Raw genomic sequence first — 16,520 nt, 5'->3', positions numbered from 1 at the left:
CTGTAGGCGACAACCTCCGTGAAGTGGCGGCTGCCATCCATACTTCTAACGAGCAAGCAGATAAATTGGCATGATGAGATGATGGCCCTCATCAGCTGTGGTGTGTCCATGCTTCGACATGTGGTGGGGATGCGGCGACACCCATGTAGATGTGGCCCAGCAGCACCAACAGCTGGCACTCAGAGTGGGCATGCCAGGACACCAAGGGGCTCCTGTAGTGACAGTAGCAGCCCCGGCAGAGCAGGGGTGTGTGCTTTCCACACCACACCACAGCAGACCACATGCACATGGTTCTGGCCTGTCCCAGGAGGGATGTGGTACCAGCTGACAAATGTCATCAGCAGGCGAGAGTAGCACTAAAATGCCAGTACCTGCACTTGCCTGTGGAAACCCTGGCAGGCACAGTTCATGTGTCCGTGGTCGGATGCAGTGAACTGCATACCCTGCCAGGTATGGTCTGCAGCTGTCCATGAACACCTGTGTAGGGCAGCCACAAGGCAGAACTGTGTGCATGCATACCTAAACACTATGTAAACACACCTAGGGCACAAAATATCTACACACCACATCACCTCAGCCAGCTCTCCAGAATACACCCTTCACTCACACACATGGTGTCAAATATATGGCCCTCACTTGGCCTCTGGCAGACCAACACCACACCCTGTGCATATGATGATACCTGTGCCCCTTCCCTGTCATCCATACCATTGATGCAGGGACAGGCTGATAGGGTTATGATGCACAGGGTGAGTGTACACTAGTGTACCACAGTCCTGCAGTGTAACATGTTGTAGGGTGTAGCGTGTGAGGCATAACTGACAGGTGGTGTTGCCATCCAGCAGTAATGCCTTCTAGCTGTTAGTAATACTGCTTGGTTGTGGTCTGTAAACCAATATGCAGGTGTGTTGTAGGTGTACATGTGTCAATGCAAGGATGGTCTGCAGTCATAATGCACAACTGGGTATGTCACTGTTCTGACATCATGGCAGTGACATATCTGGGTAAAGTCAGACACATTTCACAGGTTACTATACAGGGTAGTGCCTGTGCCACATGGACAGGTGGACCGCTGAGGCATGCATACCCTGCAACCTGATGTAGACCCATCCACATGCATGCACACAGTTACTTGCCAGCACTGGGACTAGACCCCTACCTAACTATGTCATGATACTGACGTGTGTGGCATACATTGCACAAACACTGCCTTAACTACTCTGTATCCAATGGTCCTTGTTCTGGCCAGAAATAAAATGTGCAGCCCTTGCAGGTCATGAACTCAGGGCCCTTTACTCTGCAGTCACAACACATGACCACTACGCCATGACCACTGTGGGGACAGCTATTGTGTTACCAATACATCTGTCATTACCCAAATTTAGTGGTATTGAACACTTGCCTTTACATCCTAGATTGTGTAGTCCTTGACATTAATATGACTGTTGCATCACATATGTTGCTTCATCATACTGTACACATAGCAGATACATATGGTGGGATACATGTGGGACGGTATACGCAACCACGACATTTACTCATGACAGGTATATAGTTGTATACATATTGGTGTATAGATGTCAACAAGTATACACATACATATGTCTGTGTATACATCTGTATAGTGCTACATATATATGGCTATGTGTACACGTCTTTGTATGTACATATGTGTACATATCTATACATATATGTAGCTATACATATGTGTATATGTAGGTATACATATATGTACATATAGATATGTGTATATATCTATATATGTATGCATATCCTATGTGTACAGATGCCTAGTTATGTTGGTATATATATATATATATATATATATATATATATATATATATATATATAGATAGATAGATATATATAGATATCTATGACTATATGTGCAAAAATATCTATACCAATATATCTACTACTGTCAATATATCTGTAGATATCCATATGTTTATGTGCATATGTATCACTACCTGTATATGTATAAACATATATTGCTCTGTATATGCATATATCTGGGTGTGTATATGTATATCTATGTACTTTTACATACCCATCTATATATGTTGATATGTATATTTGTAATCATAGATATATATCTGGATGTATATATGTACAGAAGTCCTCACCATATGTCCTGGACACGGAGTGTAGACCTACCCCAGCCCCTATAGTCCCAATGTCATAGTTCAAGTGGATGTCAGGGATATATAGCAGGTATATTGGTAGACTATTGCTACTGTAATTGTGATTGTCTTCACAGACATGGTGTGTGTGAGAGGTCACATCTGCTTTCCACATGTGTGCCATTGGCTACTGACAGACATTCTAAGGACATCCTGGTAAAGTACTAATGCTAGCACGTAATGCCCCTGTGGACTGCAGCACAGATATTGGCCAATATATGTGGACATTCTGAAACATTCCTTACAGTCCGGATGTATACACAGAACCCCTTAGTGCTAAACATGTGTACCATGCATGGCAATATGGATGTTAACAGCCATGCAGATGGGTATATCCCATAACAACTGGTATACATATGCTACCATGGATATGCACTCACACACCCGTCTGGCCTGTCACATAATGCCACTGGTACAGGGGTGCCGTGGCCACATACTACCCATTAGATAGTGACATACATCTGTACAGCATCCCACTGCTCTGTCTGACATACATGACTGTTAAGGGAGAACTGGCACAAGTTCATCCGGCAAGTATCTCCACTTGACATCTCACTTGATAAGTACACTAAGCTGCTAGACATGCAACAATGCACTGTGCAGGCTACAGGCAGACTGGCTCATCACTGGCCAACATCACCTATGGGGGAAAGCACATGAACCTGCATATATATCAGGCTCTGCAGGAATGCCACACCACAGGGAATGATACAGCTGTGTGAAGGTGCATAACCGCATCCAATGTGAACATAGCTACAGCCACATACGGTAAGCTAGCATAAATTTACAGTATATGGACTACCTGTTCAACAACATCCTCATATGTGCCACTCACAGACTAACCCTACATATACTGGGCTGCTACATGGTGTGGTCTGCTGTCTGTCTGTGGTATGGGACATGTGTGTGTATGGCCTTACAAACATGTAAACTAATATGGTAACATACAGTGGAGCAGCATGTAACATCAGATAGGATGGGACCTATAACAATGACATCTACCACAGTCTGTACACAGGCTAAAGAACATGTTCCACAATACACACACTGTCGACAGTTGCCATAGTTACACAGACCTCAGTACTGTACAGATGACCACGGAATGTCCTGGTAATGTCAGCAAATATTGCCCATATTGTACATAATATGTGCAGCAGTCTGATATCTCCCTGCCTTGCTATTAGATATGATGACACTTATGATGGTGTACAGCACACATGCACCTCGTAATGCACAACATATCTACAAAGGTTGACAGAGTTGTGGCTGGAAGCACATACACAGGGACAGTATTGAAATGTTGTTGTGTTAACATGATACATGGACTGTCATAACAGGGTTTGTTGCAACATGTGTCCTATGAGGGATATGAAGTTAGTAACTGTCAGGGCTATCAACATCTACAGACTGCAATTCTCAAACTACCTTTTGCAGTTTACAGATATGTGCTCTGTGGGTAACACATGATACCAAGGGCACAACACACTGCCCAGTCTGCAGATGACCCTGCAGATGCAGATTCCTCATAAGCACAGTACTGACATGGCAGGTATTACAACTTGTAGGACAGCCATATCCACACACACAAACACACTATGAAACCAACATTACTCCGCATGCAGTATAGCAGCACTTACAGTCTGTAGTCAGGCCAGGCACATCCCCCTCTTGTGTGTTGCCCTGTTTCCACAGTGTAAGTTGTTAGAGGTAAATCACCAATCCATCTGAACTGTATTTTGCTAAACGACAATTCTAGTTCCTTCCCACAGTGGATGTAAAGGGACAACACCAAAATGATGTTCCTAGATATTGGAGTGTTTTACCATGCAATTGGCTATGGGAGTGTCACCACAGCTGTTTCACATGCATTCAGCTAGAGGAGGACTGCAGTTGGTGCAGAGGCCTTCAGCTGATTATGACCATCACTTACAAAACACAAGCTGCTGCCTAGCAAAGCAGGTGTACATCCCACAACCATCAGAGAGGCTGTGGGATGTACAGACAGAAACAATGTATGTCAGGAAAGGTGTGGGTGAATAAAATGTAAGCATGTTTGTGTCACACACCTACCAGTATGGGGTTTCAAACACCTGACTGCTATGCATAGCTATCATGTGTATGTAGTTATTGCATGTGCCACTTAGCTTACATGTTGGTGAGTTGTCCAGATGTATAGCTTACATGTTGGTGAGCTGTTCAGATGTATATCTGCTGGGAATTGACATCTGCATCATTGTTGCGATACAGTAGGCATAGCACACGAGCCTGTTCACATGAACAGGTGTCAGCATCAACACAGCCACACTCTGTAAGGGACCCATACACATTACCACACTTGGCTGGGAAACAAATACACTTCCTAACCAGTTACCTTGCCACAATACAGTAATGCATAGGTATGAACTGGCCCACAGGGGTTATCCTGGGTTTCTATGGTCAAATGTTATGTGATGGTGTCTGACATTAGATAGCATGCTTCAGTATACCACTGGATGTGGTGCTTGGTATAATTGTGGTAGGAAGCATCATACACCACACACTGACACAGGATGCTAGTACCGGCATGCATGTGTGCATTACTTCACGGGTGTGTAGTAGTTGAGGGTCCCAGACAGCTGTACAAAGCTAGGTGAGGGGTATACCTTGGCACCTGGCCACATGACAATGGTCTGCATTATGGCTAAGGGGTGTAGTGTCAGGAATGGACCACACATGTGGGTATAGTTTACACCATCCAGTCACCTGTGTTACAATTGTGCATGGCCAGTGCGGTGGAATTCTTGGCATGTATGTGTTCTATACACCATGACATGGACAGTGTTTGGGATGTGCACACATCCCACATTTATGTACAGTGGCATGTGGAAGTGTATCTGGTTTGTCTGGCCCATGCTGTGTACACAGAATGTAATCATCAGATGTGACAGTCCTGCCCTCCTGTGGTGGGGCCAGGTAATGGACAGCTTGTTGACCCTGCACCTACATTGGTAGCATGCTACAGGTATTCCCTGGTGTCAGTGGCATCTGTCTATACAGGGCATGTGTGTAAGGCATGGTATGTCTGTTGTGGATCACATTTGATGGAACCATAGTTGTTACAGGCATCCAGTGGGAAACATACTGAAGGTACATTGTCTGCAATTAGGTGCCTATCGTACTGCTGGACAGGGTGCCATGGCCTCTGTAGGCCACAGCATTAACACAGTTTGTTACTATCAGTCGCTAATATGCAGTGTACTACACCCATCATGGCTGTTGCCTTGCCATGTGTGTGTGTATGAGACATGGGTTGAGAGTGTGCTCTGGGTAATACTGGGGTTGCTAACTGTGATTGCCGGGCCTTGTTGTCACATGTATGGGTATGGATAGGCATCCCAGCCTCTTAGCTATTTCACAGCTACTTTTCCTGTACAGTGGACATGAATTGTGGGGAGTGTGGCTAGCCTAAAAAGCATTGCTCTCTACACAGACACAAACACACAGTTGCCATGTCTGGGGATAGAACTCCTACCTAACTAGTTTAGCATATTACAGTGGTACACACTTATAGGACATGCTACAGTGATCGCTGGGCTGCAGCTTCCCAGAGGTGTATTGCTAGCTGGATGACATCAGCTGCCTTGCAAAGGTTGAGCATTTGGATTGTGGGGAGTGTGGCTAGCCTAAAAAGCACCACTCTCTACACAGACAGACAGACTCACACACACAGTTGCCATATCTGTGGATAGAACTTCTACCTAACTAGTTTATCACACTACAGGGACACGCACTTACAGGAAGCACTACTGAGATTATTTGGCTACAGTTTCCAAGAGGTGTATTAGTAGATGGATGACATCAGCTGCTTTGCAAGGGTTGAGCATTTGTATTGTGGGGAGTGTGGCTAGCCTCAAAAGCTTTGTTCTCTACACAAATAGACACACACAATTGTCATGTCTGGGGATAGAACTCCTACTTAACTAATTTATCTTGTCATGTCTGTGGATAGAACTCCTACTTAACTAATTTATTATGCTATTGTAGTATGCACTTACAGGATGTGCTATGGAAATTACTGGACTGCAGCTTCCAAGAGGTGTATTACTAGGTGGATGACATCAGTTGTGTTGCAAGGGTTGATCATTTAGATTGTGGGGAGTGTGGCTAGTCTAAAAAGGATTGTTCTTTACAAAGACAGACAGACACACACTCACCATGTCTGGGGATAGAACTCTTAGCTCACTAGCTTATCTCACTACAGCTGTACGCACTTACAGGACACGCTACAGAGATTACAGGGCTACAGCTTCCAAGAGGTGTATTACTAGGTAGATAACATCAGCTGGCTTGCAAGGATTGAGCATTTGGATTATTGGGAGTGTGGCTAGCCTAAAAAGGATTGTTCTCTACTCAGACAGACATACAAAGCACACACACACACTCACCATGTCTGGGGATAGACCTCCTATCTAATTAATTTATTACACTACAGCAGTAATGCAGGATGCACTATAGAGATCAATTGGCTACAGCTTCCAAGAGGTGTATTACTAGGTGGATGACATCAGCTGCCTTGCATAGGTTTAACATTTGGATTGTGGGGAGTGTGGCTAGCTTAAAAAGCACTGCTCTCTACACAGACAAGCAAACACTCACACAGTAGCCATCTCTGGGGATAGAACTCATACTTAACTAGTTTATCACACTATAGTTGTACGCACGTACAGGATGTACTATGGACATTATTAAACTACAGCTTTCAAGAGGCATATTACTAGGTGGATGACATCAGCTGCCTTGCAAAGGTTGAACATTTGGATTGTGGGGAGTATGCTTTACCTAAAAAGCATTGCTCTCTCCACAGACAGGCACACCCACAGTTGCCATGTCTGGAGATAGACCTCCTACCTAACTTGTTTATTACACTACAGTGGTACGCACTTATAGGATGTGCTACAGAGATTACTGAGCTACAGCTTCCAAGAGGTGTATTACTAGGTGGATGACATCAGCTGCTTTGCAAGGGGTGAGCATTTGGATTGTGGGGAGTGTGGCTAGCCTAAGAAGCATTGCTCTCTACACAGACAGACAGACACACACACACACACACACACACACACACACACACACACACACACACACACACACACACTCACACACACTCTCTCTCACCATGTTTGGGGATCAAATTCCCACCTAACTAGTTTATCACACTACAGCGGTACGCACTTACAGGATGCACGATGGAGATTACTGAACTGCAGTTTCCAGGAGGTGTATTACTAGGTGGATGACATCAGCTGCCTTGCAAAGTTTGAACATTTGGTTTGTGGGGTGTGTGGCTAGCCTAAAAAACATTGCTGTCTACACAGACAGACACACACACACACACACACACACACACACACACACACACACACACACACACACACACACACACACACACACACACTTGCCATGTGTGGGATTCAAAGTCCTACCTAACTAGATTAACATACTACAGCAGTACAAAGTTATGGGATGCGCCACAGAGATTTCTAGCCTACAACTCTCCCAAAGGTGTATATCACATTGGATGACCTTAGTGGGCTTGTCATAGTAGGGCTATGGGGAGGGCAGTGTGTGTGCATGGTCCATTATCCATTCATGTAGGGGTTGACACGCCACATGCAGACACACAAGGTCATAATTCACAGGTACGTGTATACAGTTACTAGATGACTACTTCCTTGTACAGTCATGTTGCACAGCTGGCACGTGTACCACATGGTCTGTAATGCTGACAGATACTGGTGGCTAGTATCTATAGTGAGTGACATCTGCACCTCATGTGTTTGGTGCCCTTTGGTTGTAAGCTGGGTGGGACAGGCCTGGAAACCACCCTCTTCCACACATCTATGTCTATCTACCTTTGGCTTATTATAGTGTGTTGTCCTTACATATATGTCTGTATTCCTATCCACTGTGTGTGCAAGGAATGAGTGGTGCATACTGACGGGTGTCTGCACTAACAACTGCAACTGCCAGATATTTCTGGTCCACTGGTTTTTGCAGATATGGCTGTCAAGTGTTTAAGATTGTGAGCATGCCCAGTATGACCTTTCAGTATGCTGTTGCCTTACATTACCTTCATTTCTCTAAGTGTATGAGCATGCCCAGTATGGCCATGTATATTGCATGTGTGGGTCAAGTCCGGGTAGTTTGTACTGCAGTGCTGACCTTTGTGTTGTACACCAACAGGTAGCATGCTGTCTCTGCAGGGTAACCATCCATCATTTGGCATTGACTGTTACTACATTTCTGCATTAGCTGGGTGGAGCACACCTGACTGTTTCTACAGCTCTACACAGGATTGGGAGGAGCACACCTGACTGTTACTATATTTCTATGTAGGTTGAAGGGAGGGCACACCTGACTATTTCTACATTTCTACACGGATTGGGGGGCACACCTGACTGTTACTCTATGTCTACATAGGATGGGTGGCACTCCTGACACTTGTACACATTTTCTGGGACTGTACTGGTATGTTGGGTACTCCATTTCAGTCTGTAGTCTTACCTATCATGCTGGCTAGAGACATACCATTGTACTACAGATCATGGCTTTGCTTGCCCTACATATTATTGTCTAACTTCCTACTCTTCAGAACTAACATCCCACTGACTGCCCTGCTGTGGTCTATCTGTGTAGGCCCGGGGTGGAGGTTAACCATAACCATCATTCTGGGGCCATGGCACAGGCTCTGTTTGGGTTTGTCTACACCTCCTGCTGCCTGACACTGTTGTTGGATATGTGAACCATCCTGACTGGCATGTGTGGGTCATATGGACACACATGTCCCTCAGCAAATTTCCTGCAGTAGGTTTTGTCACTCTGTGTTGTACTGGCTACTATGGTGACTCCAGTATGTGTTACAGATGTCATGGTGCCACTATGGGTGCCTACTGTCTGCTGCTATAACATCCAGCCTCTCATTTCCCTTGCATGCTCACATCCATACCATAGCTACAGATAACAACAATTCTACTCCATATGGCAACTGGTAGGTTGATTGACTTACCTTTTTGGCATGTCAGGCTTGCAGATGGTGCTGGCGGGCTGCCTATGTTGGATGCACATAGTACACTCCCTATACATGGTTGAGCACAGGTAGTGTCATGTTTGGCATCCCTTTTACTGTATGTGCGAGTCAGAAAGAGGTGTCATTCCCTGGGTCACTACTGTGTCAGTGCATGTGCTATGTGTTGCCTCTTTGCCAAGGCCAGGGCATACTGGGCATGCCTTCTTCTGCCTACTGGGGCAGGCTCAGGTTTCCTCCTCCAGGTCACTCTGTGCCTGTGCAGGCCTTGACATTGGTGGGGACCCTGCCCCATGCTGTTCCTGCTGCAGCTTTTTCCACACGATCATATTGTGTAGCATAGCACATACCATAACAATTTGGGTATGTGCAGCTTGTGAAAACTGCAAGGCTCCACTGAATGTGTCCAGACACCAGAACCGTGACCTGAGCATCCCAAACACATGCTCTATTATATGTCTGGCATGTGCTTGTGCCTCATTATGGTGTTGATGTTCAGGTGTGTGTGCATTTCTTATGGGTGTCATCAGCAATGGCTCCAGTGTGTACCCAGCATCCCCCACTAGGTGGCCGTTGGGGATGTCCCCATTGGCATATCTCTGGTACAGCTGTGTCAGATGCCATATGTAGGAATTGTCATAGCTTCTTGGCAGCCTGCACACACATTCAGTATAATGCCCTGGGCATCACATACGACCTGGCAGTTGATGGAGGGGATTCCCTTGTGGTTGATGTAGACCCTACTCTGCTCACCTGGTGGTGCTTTGATGCATATGTGCATGCAGTCTATGGCACACACTACCCAAGGGTATTTTGCTATGTGGTGGAAAAGATGCATATTGCTGGTCAACACCTCACGGGTGTTGAGGAATTATACGTGCTCACTGGCATGTGCTGACATGGCATCCAAGAACTGGTTGAATACTCTGTATGCTGATGCTTGTGAGATCCCCATGATATTCTCAGTTGTGCTTTGGGAGGTACCTGTGGCTAGTATACCTAAGCCTACACATACCTTGGTATCCACTGGGATGGGTTTCCCTTTGGTCAGTGTGGTGTGACAGGTGTGGCCGGCACAGCTCAAAACATTGCTGTAGGAGGTCTCTTTTCACCCTATAGCGCTCCACTGTCTCCAGCTCATGTAGCCCCTGGTAGGTTACCCTGGGTCTGTACACTCTTCTCCGTCTCCTCACTGTGGATTGTTCAGCAGCATTCACATCCTCACCATCCTCGGCCTCTTGCACATGTTGCTCTATGTTGCCTGCTGCAGCCCTTCTCATTTTGTAGGTTTGTTAGTTAAAAGTAACCCACTAGTATACACCGGTGGTGTAGAGTGTGGGAAAAACCAGAGGGGAAGGTGTTTGCTTATTTTTTAGCAGTGTTTTGTGCTGGGCTGGTCTGCTGCCTGTGTAATTGGCTGATTCTAATACATTTCACCTGCCAGCTAAGCTAGTTATCCTTGATTGCCTTCCTACTGCTGTTTTCCCTTCCCATTGCCTTCCTGTTTAAGCCCGTGTGTGCACCACTCAACCACAGTGCTCAAATGTGCACACTGCTGCCATTTCCTTGTTTAACCTCTTTTTTCTTCCTGTACAACACGGTGTGTGCTGTGCACACCCGCTTAGGCTTTGTCACGAGTGCTAAGCAGGTTTAGACACACACCCCTAGCTTAGCTGTGCTTAGCTAGGAGCAACCCCGAGTCACAGGTCTCCAATCTGCTTACAGTATGCCTGACACACCACCCCATGATGTCATCTACCTCCTAGGCTTGTACCCAGCTATTCATACTTTTACCCTTTTGGGACCTGCCTCACATCCTAGGGAAAACTGGGATTCACTATCCTTCCCCTCATTTGCATAGGATTGCCTGCTAATGCATAGTTACATGTCTCACACTGGGCCTCCCCTGTTAGCAACCACTACTCACTGGCCATGTTGTCTTCTGCCTGTCATTGACTTGCATGGTAGAATATTGCTTTTAGTTAGAATGCTTAATTTATGTTCATTTTGTTATTTTCCCCCTGATCTGTTTGCGCGCTGCTGCCCTATGCTTAAACAGCCGGGATCGGCTAATAGAAATTAAAAGTTGATTTTTTAATATTTTTGTACTGTTTGCAATGCCAGTGGCCTTGTACTTGGCAATTGGTATGCTTACTACATCATATGCAGCCTTTACTTGGGGCTATCATAGCTCCATTTTGTATTTTGCAGACATGTGCTTGGTTACTAACAGAGTACATTTCTGCTGATCACACTAGTCCTGCACGGAGAGTCGCAAGCTTCCTGGATCGCAAATTCATCTCATTTGCATGGATTTCTCCTGCAAATGGGGTGATTTGCATACGAGAGCTTCATCCAAGCAAGATTAGTGCAGAAGCGCTTGTGCATGACCCTGCAGGCTGTTCCTGGATCGCACGACGGACATATTGCCTGCTTGGGCTCCTGCATCAATCTTGCACACCATGCAAGCTTTTGAGAATCCGGGGGTTGTTTTTACCAATCAAGAACAAGAATTTCAAATCATTTAACTTAATCTAGCACAGAAGGTTTTTCCAGTCTTACTTAACTTTAGACCACATTGAAAGAGTAATGTGCAATTCTTTACTGCATAGTCATCTGTTTCACTAAGCTTTCCTTATAAGCCTTTTAAAATAATGCAGACTGGTATTTGTATTTTCATACTTGGCATCCTAATATTTACTCTTACAAACTAGTATTCTCTTACAAACTCTGTTTTAAAGTTAATGTCATTAGTGTGGATATTTTGAAATTGCCTCCTCTCTCTCTCCCTCTCTCTCTCTCTCTCTCTCTCTATATATATATATATATATATATATTTACGGTTAATGTTAAATTGCAAATTAGTGTTTCTGCTTTGTTGCAGCTGCAAGACACAACAGGTTACCATATGCAGACTGTAATGCTTTCCTTAAAATTAACATCCCCTATATTTTTATAAGTTTATGCATCATTTTGGGTTTGGATATTCCATGCCTTCAAATGCAGCCTGGACATTTGGATTTTCCTTCAGATACTAAATACATTGTCCCCCAGATTTACTAATCTTCCATGCAGGACTAGTCTAGTCCTGCATGTAAGTGGATGCTTAGGAGCAGGACAGCAATGTGCCATACATAGTAATGAAGGCGCGTTGCCCCAGCTCCCAGGTGTGTATGAGTGCAGGAAGTGTGTCTGAGAGCAGAGCTCTCAGAATAAACACACCCCTGCAATGTTGAACAGCAGAAAGTGGAAATAAATGAGCAATACTGCTCATAGGTGTAAACATATCCCCACCAACTGTCCCCCATGTGTACAACAGCAACAGGACATAAAAATCAAAAGAAGAAACCCCTGTATTGGTGTCTAAAGCTCCGAGTACAGCTAGCCGTAGGTGCGCAGGTGTTCTAATTTCTCAGCCACAGTGAAAGCAGCCTAAAAGGCTGAAGAGGATAACAAGGATGATATATGCAAATGAAGCATCACAGCAGTAGTGTAGTGGGCAGAGTGTTCACGTAACTAGCAGGCACTTCCAGTTCGAGTCCCAGTGCAGCATAGTCAATTTTGCATGGAAAAGCATGGTATAAGCAATATTTGTATTGCAAAACCCACTAAATAACAAACATTTTTATGAACTGGAGTACTGCAGGAAATGCACATGTGAAGAGTCAGTATCATAATGAATAAGGCAGCAGTAATCAGGTGTAAGCACAGATAAGCAGTAGTAAGCTTATGTAACCACAAATTAGTGTGTGCAAGTGCGTTTGCATGCGGGTAAGCACTGTCGACACAGATTAAGCAAAGGAGTAGCTAACTGGGAGTAAGAAACTGTGACCGGAAATGAACAGTGCTCACCTCCATGAAAACTCACTTACAACTGCTTTATAGTGCCTCAATCACACCATATTCAATGGCAGGTGTTCTGCCAAGCAACAAAATAAACAGCATCTGTAAGGCGGGAACCCAGGACCATGCACACCATAAACAAAATGATTGACCACTAAGCCATGCCAGACATGCATAAATTGTATTTTGACAGAAACATAACTCCAGGCCAGTCATGCAACATTACAGAGAATGTATACCTACAACTAAATGGATGTGCTTGTTCAAATATATTACTATCTAAACGGATACAAAATATCTATAGATGTAGTCACATATCTATACATAGATATATAGAAATATTCAGGAATATATATACAAATATATGCGCATATATACATGCAAATGCTGACATCTACACATATGCATGTCAACACCTATATGTCCACATATACACAGCAAGTTACAGATATGTATGCAGAGATACATATCTCTTGTAGGCATTTACTGACATAGTTAGACATATGTAAGCAAATATATGTACCCACAGAGGTATATATGGCCAGACATCTGTAGATAGCAATGGTAGAGCAACAGAAACATATATGTCCACATGCATCGTTAATGGGCCTGAGAGGCCCCAAACAATATATGTCTCATATGAATTGGCATACCCTACCAGCCAGACACATCCACCCTGCAATATACTACAAAGCTGATTGTATTGTATGTGTTTCATTTAAATAGGGATTTAAACCAGCCCTCTGTTATGTTTCACATGTTGACATCACATTCCACTCTCCCCCACCCACTAGACGGGCCGACCAGTACAGGCCCATTCAACCCAGGCTATCCCCGACCCATGCATTCATTACTCACAGTTCCGCTCCCCCCCCACCCGCTACACACACACAGCTACCATCCCTACCCTGGTTACTGGCCCATAGCTTCCAAACCATCACACATTGTCCTCCCTCCAGTCCCCCCCCCTTAGGGACCCATCCCATATGATGTCTCGACCCAAGTATCCTAGGTCTGGCACATGCTGTAGTCCATGCACATAGCCAATGGTACCTTTGTAACTCTGGGTGTAGGTGAAAGTTGAATACACAATGTTTGGGTTGACCCGCATGGGACAAATGTTACCCTGGTACTAACAATAGATTTCATGTGTGACTTAGATTACACTAATGGATTTAGTTGTAGGTATCGCAAAGCATAAGTGAGACACAAGGTTGGCCGTTATGCACACGAAACAAAGTATCCAGCAATTCCAGTCTACATTATAGGATATGTAGCTAAATATGTAGAGGTATGTGTGTGTGTATATATACCCATAACTAAATAGATATATACCTCACCATCTCTGTAGTACAAATGTATACATACATAGACACATATAAATATAAATACCCACATATAGATATATACATATGCAGACACCCATACAATCACATGTTGTCAGATATACATATATATATATATATATATATATATATATATATATATATATATATACATATATATATATATATATATATATATATATATATATATATATATATGTATGTATACATATATATATATATATATATATATATATATATATATATATATATATATATATATATATATATATATATATATATATATATATATGTGTGTGTGTGTGTGTGTGTGTGTGTGTGTGTCTGTGTGTGTGTGTGTGTGTGTGTGTGTGTGTGTGTGTGTGTGTGTGTGTGTGTGTGTGTGTATATATATATATATATATATATATGTATATATATATATATATATATATATATATATATATATATATATATATATATATATACACAGATATATAGCTATGTTATGATACAGCACGTAGAAATGACATAGGTTCACAGGCCATGCCAATGGGGGTGAGGGGCCTAATCAACAAACGTGTAAAATGTAGCATCCCTCCCAGCCAGACAGGGGAAACATACAAACAGACGCACAAACAATGTAAACAATCCACTGCTCCCCAAACCACAGGCAGGACACAACCAGTGGGGGGAACACTGTGGACCTGCCAAGTCTAATCTTGCAACAGAGACAGGAGTGTCCCTTGTGGGACACCCCAAAAATTGATGATGATCAGAGTCAGTCCCTGTAACGATTTATCAAGGCAGGCCGTGAATGTACATGGACTACAAGGTTGGGCAAGCCTGATGACCCATGGGTTGAGACAACGTACAAGATGGGTCCCGAGACATGGAGAGTGGGCAGTGTGTAGTGGTGTGGTTAGACCTGACCTGCACCCACAGTAAGGATGAGTGCTGTAGAGGAGGGGCAGGTGGGGGAACTATGGTTATGCAATTATGGGCTGAGGCATGCTGGTGTTAGCTGGAGTGTTTCTATGCAGACTGCCTCGGGGATGTAAGCAATAGTGCGAATTGGGCAGAGCTGCTGCCTAATGAGCAACCATGCCTGGTACAAGTCCCACTGCAGCACAGTCTATTTTACATGGCAAAGTATGGTATAACCATATGTGTTGTTGCAAAACCCACTACATAACACCACCCCACTGTAGGCATGTAAGCCGATATAATAGGCATCACAAGTTATTATTGCAGTCCTCACCCCCACCCAGGGGTGCGAGTGTCCAACGCAAACTCCAAATGCAGTGAATATGCACAGCTGTTGCTGTAGAAGACATGGCCAGCTGTGGACCTTCCCTTCAGCCTTACTGCACATCCCTGGATAATTCCCCCTACTATCTCTCCCCTTTGTGCTCCATGATCACCAATTACCTATCAACCCCTGTCCCATTTCTATTAATGGTTAAATTTACACATAGGTGACACTCTCTTCCCCAACTATATTGGCAGAATCTGGAACCCCCTACCCACATGTATTACCTCAGCTGTCCCACAGGACGCATGTAAATAACACATGAAGGAACTCCACAAGCACACTTGGATCAGCACAGGCTCACCACCTTGTGACCCCCCCCCCAACTTACACTCCATACCCCTACATCAACTAGTGAAACTGACACCTCTTGTCCTGCCTTGCATACAAATCCCAACATACAACAAACCTTCCCTATTGCTTCCCATCCAATTATACCAACAGACTACTATACAGTTACAATGTCACCCCCTCTACTTACCTACCTACACCTTCACCATTCTCTTCTGCTGTACCACACAGGTATGGAATATCTATACCTACCCTGAATAACTTCATGTAACCTATCCAGAACTGTTAAACAGGAATCCAACTTCACCTTAAACTGGCCTTTGTCAACAGTCATACCTGACATGTAAACCTGACCTAAGCATGTCTAATGTTGACATGTTAACATAAACTAAGTATGAAGAATGTGGTACATAGCTATGTAACGTCTGTTACTCTCTATGAATGTGGACACCTCAGTATTAATTGAAATTAGTTGCAGGGGTCACAGTGGAGCTCTACTCCCCAGG

This window comes from Protopterus annectens, chromosome 3.part0 (assembly GCF_019279795.1).
Source record: "Protopterus annectens isolate FY-2018-M chromosome 3.part0, PAN1.0, whole genome shotgun sequence".
NCBI lineage: Eukaryota > Metazoa > Chordata > Ceratodontiformes > Protopteridae > Protopterus > Protopterus annectens.
This window is presented reverse-complemented; position numbering follows the sequence as displayed.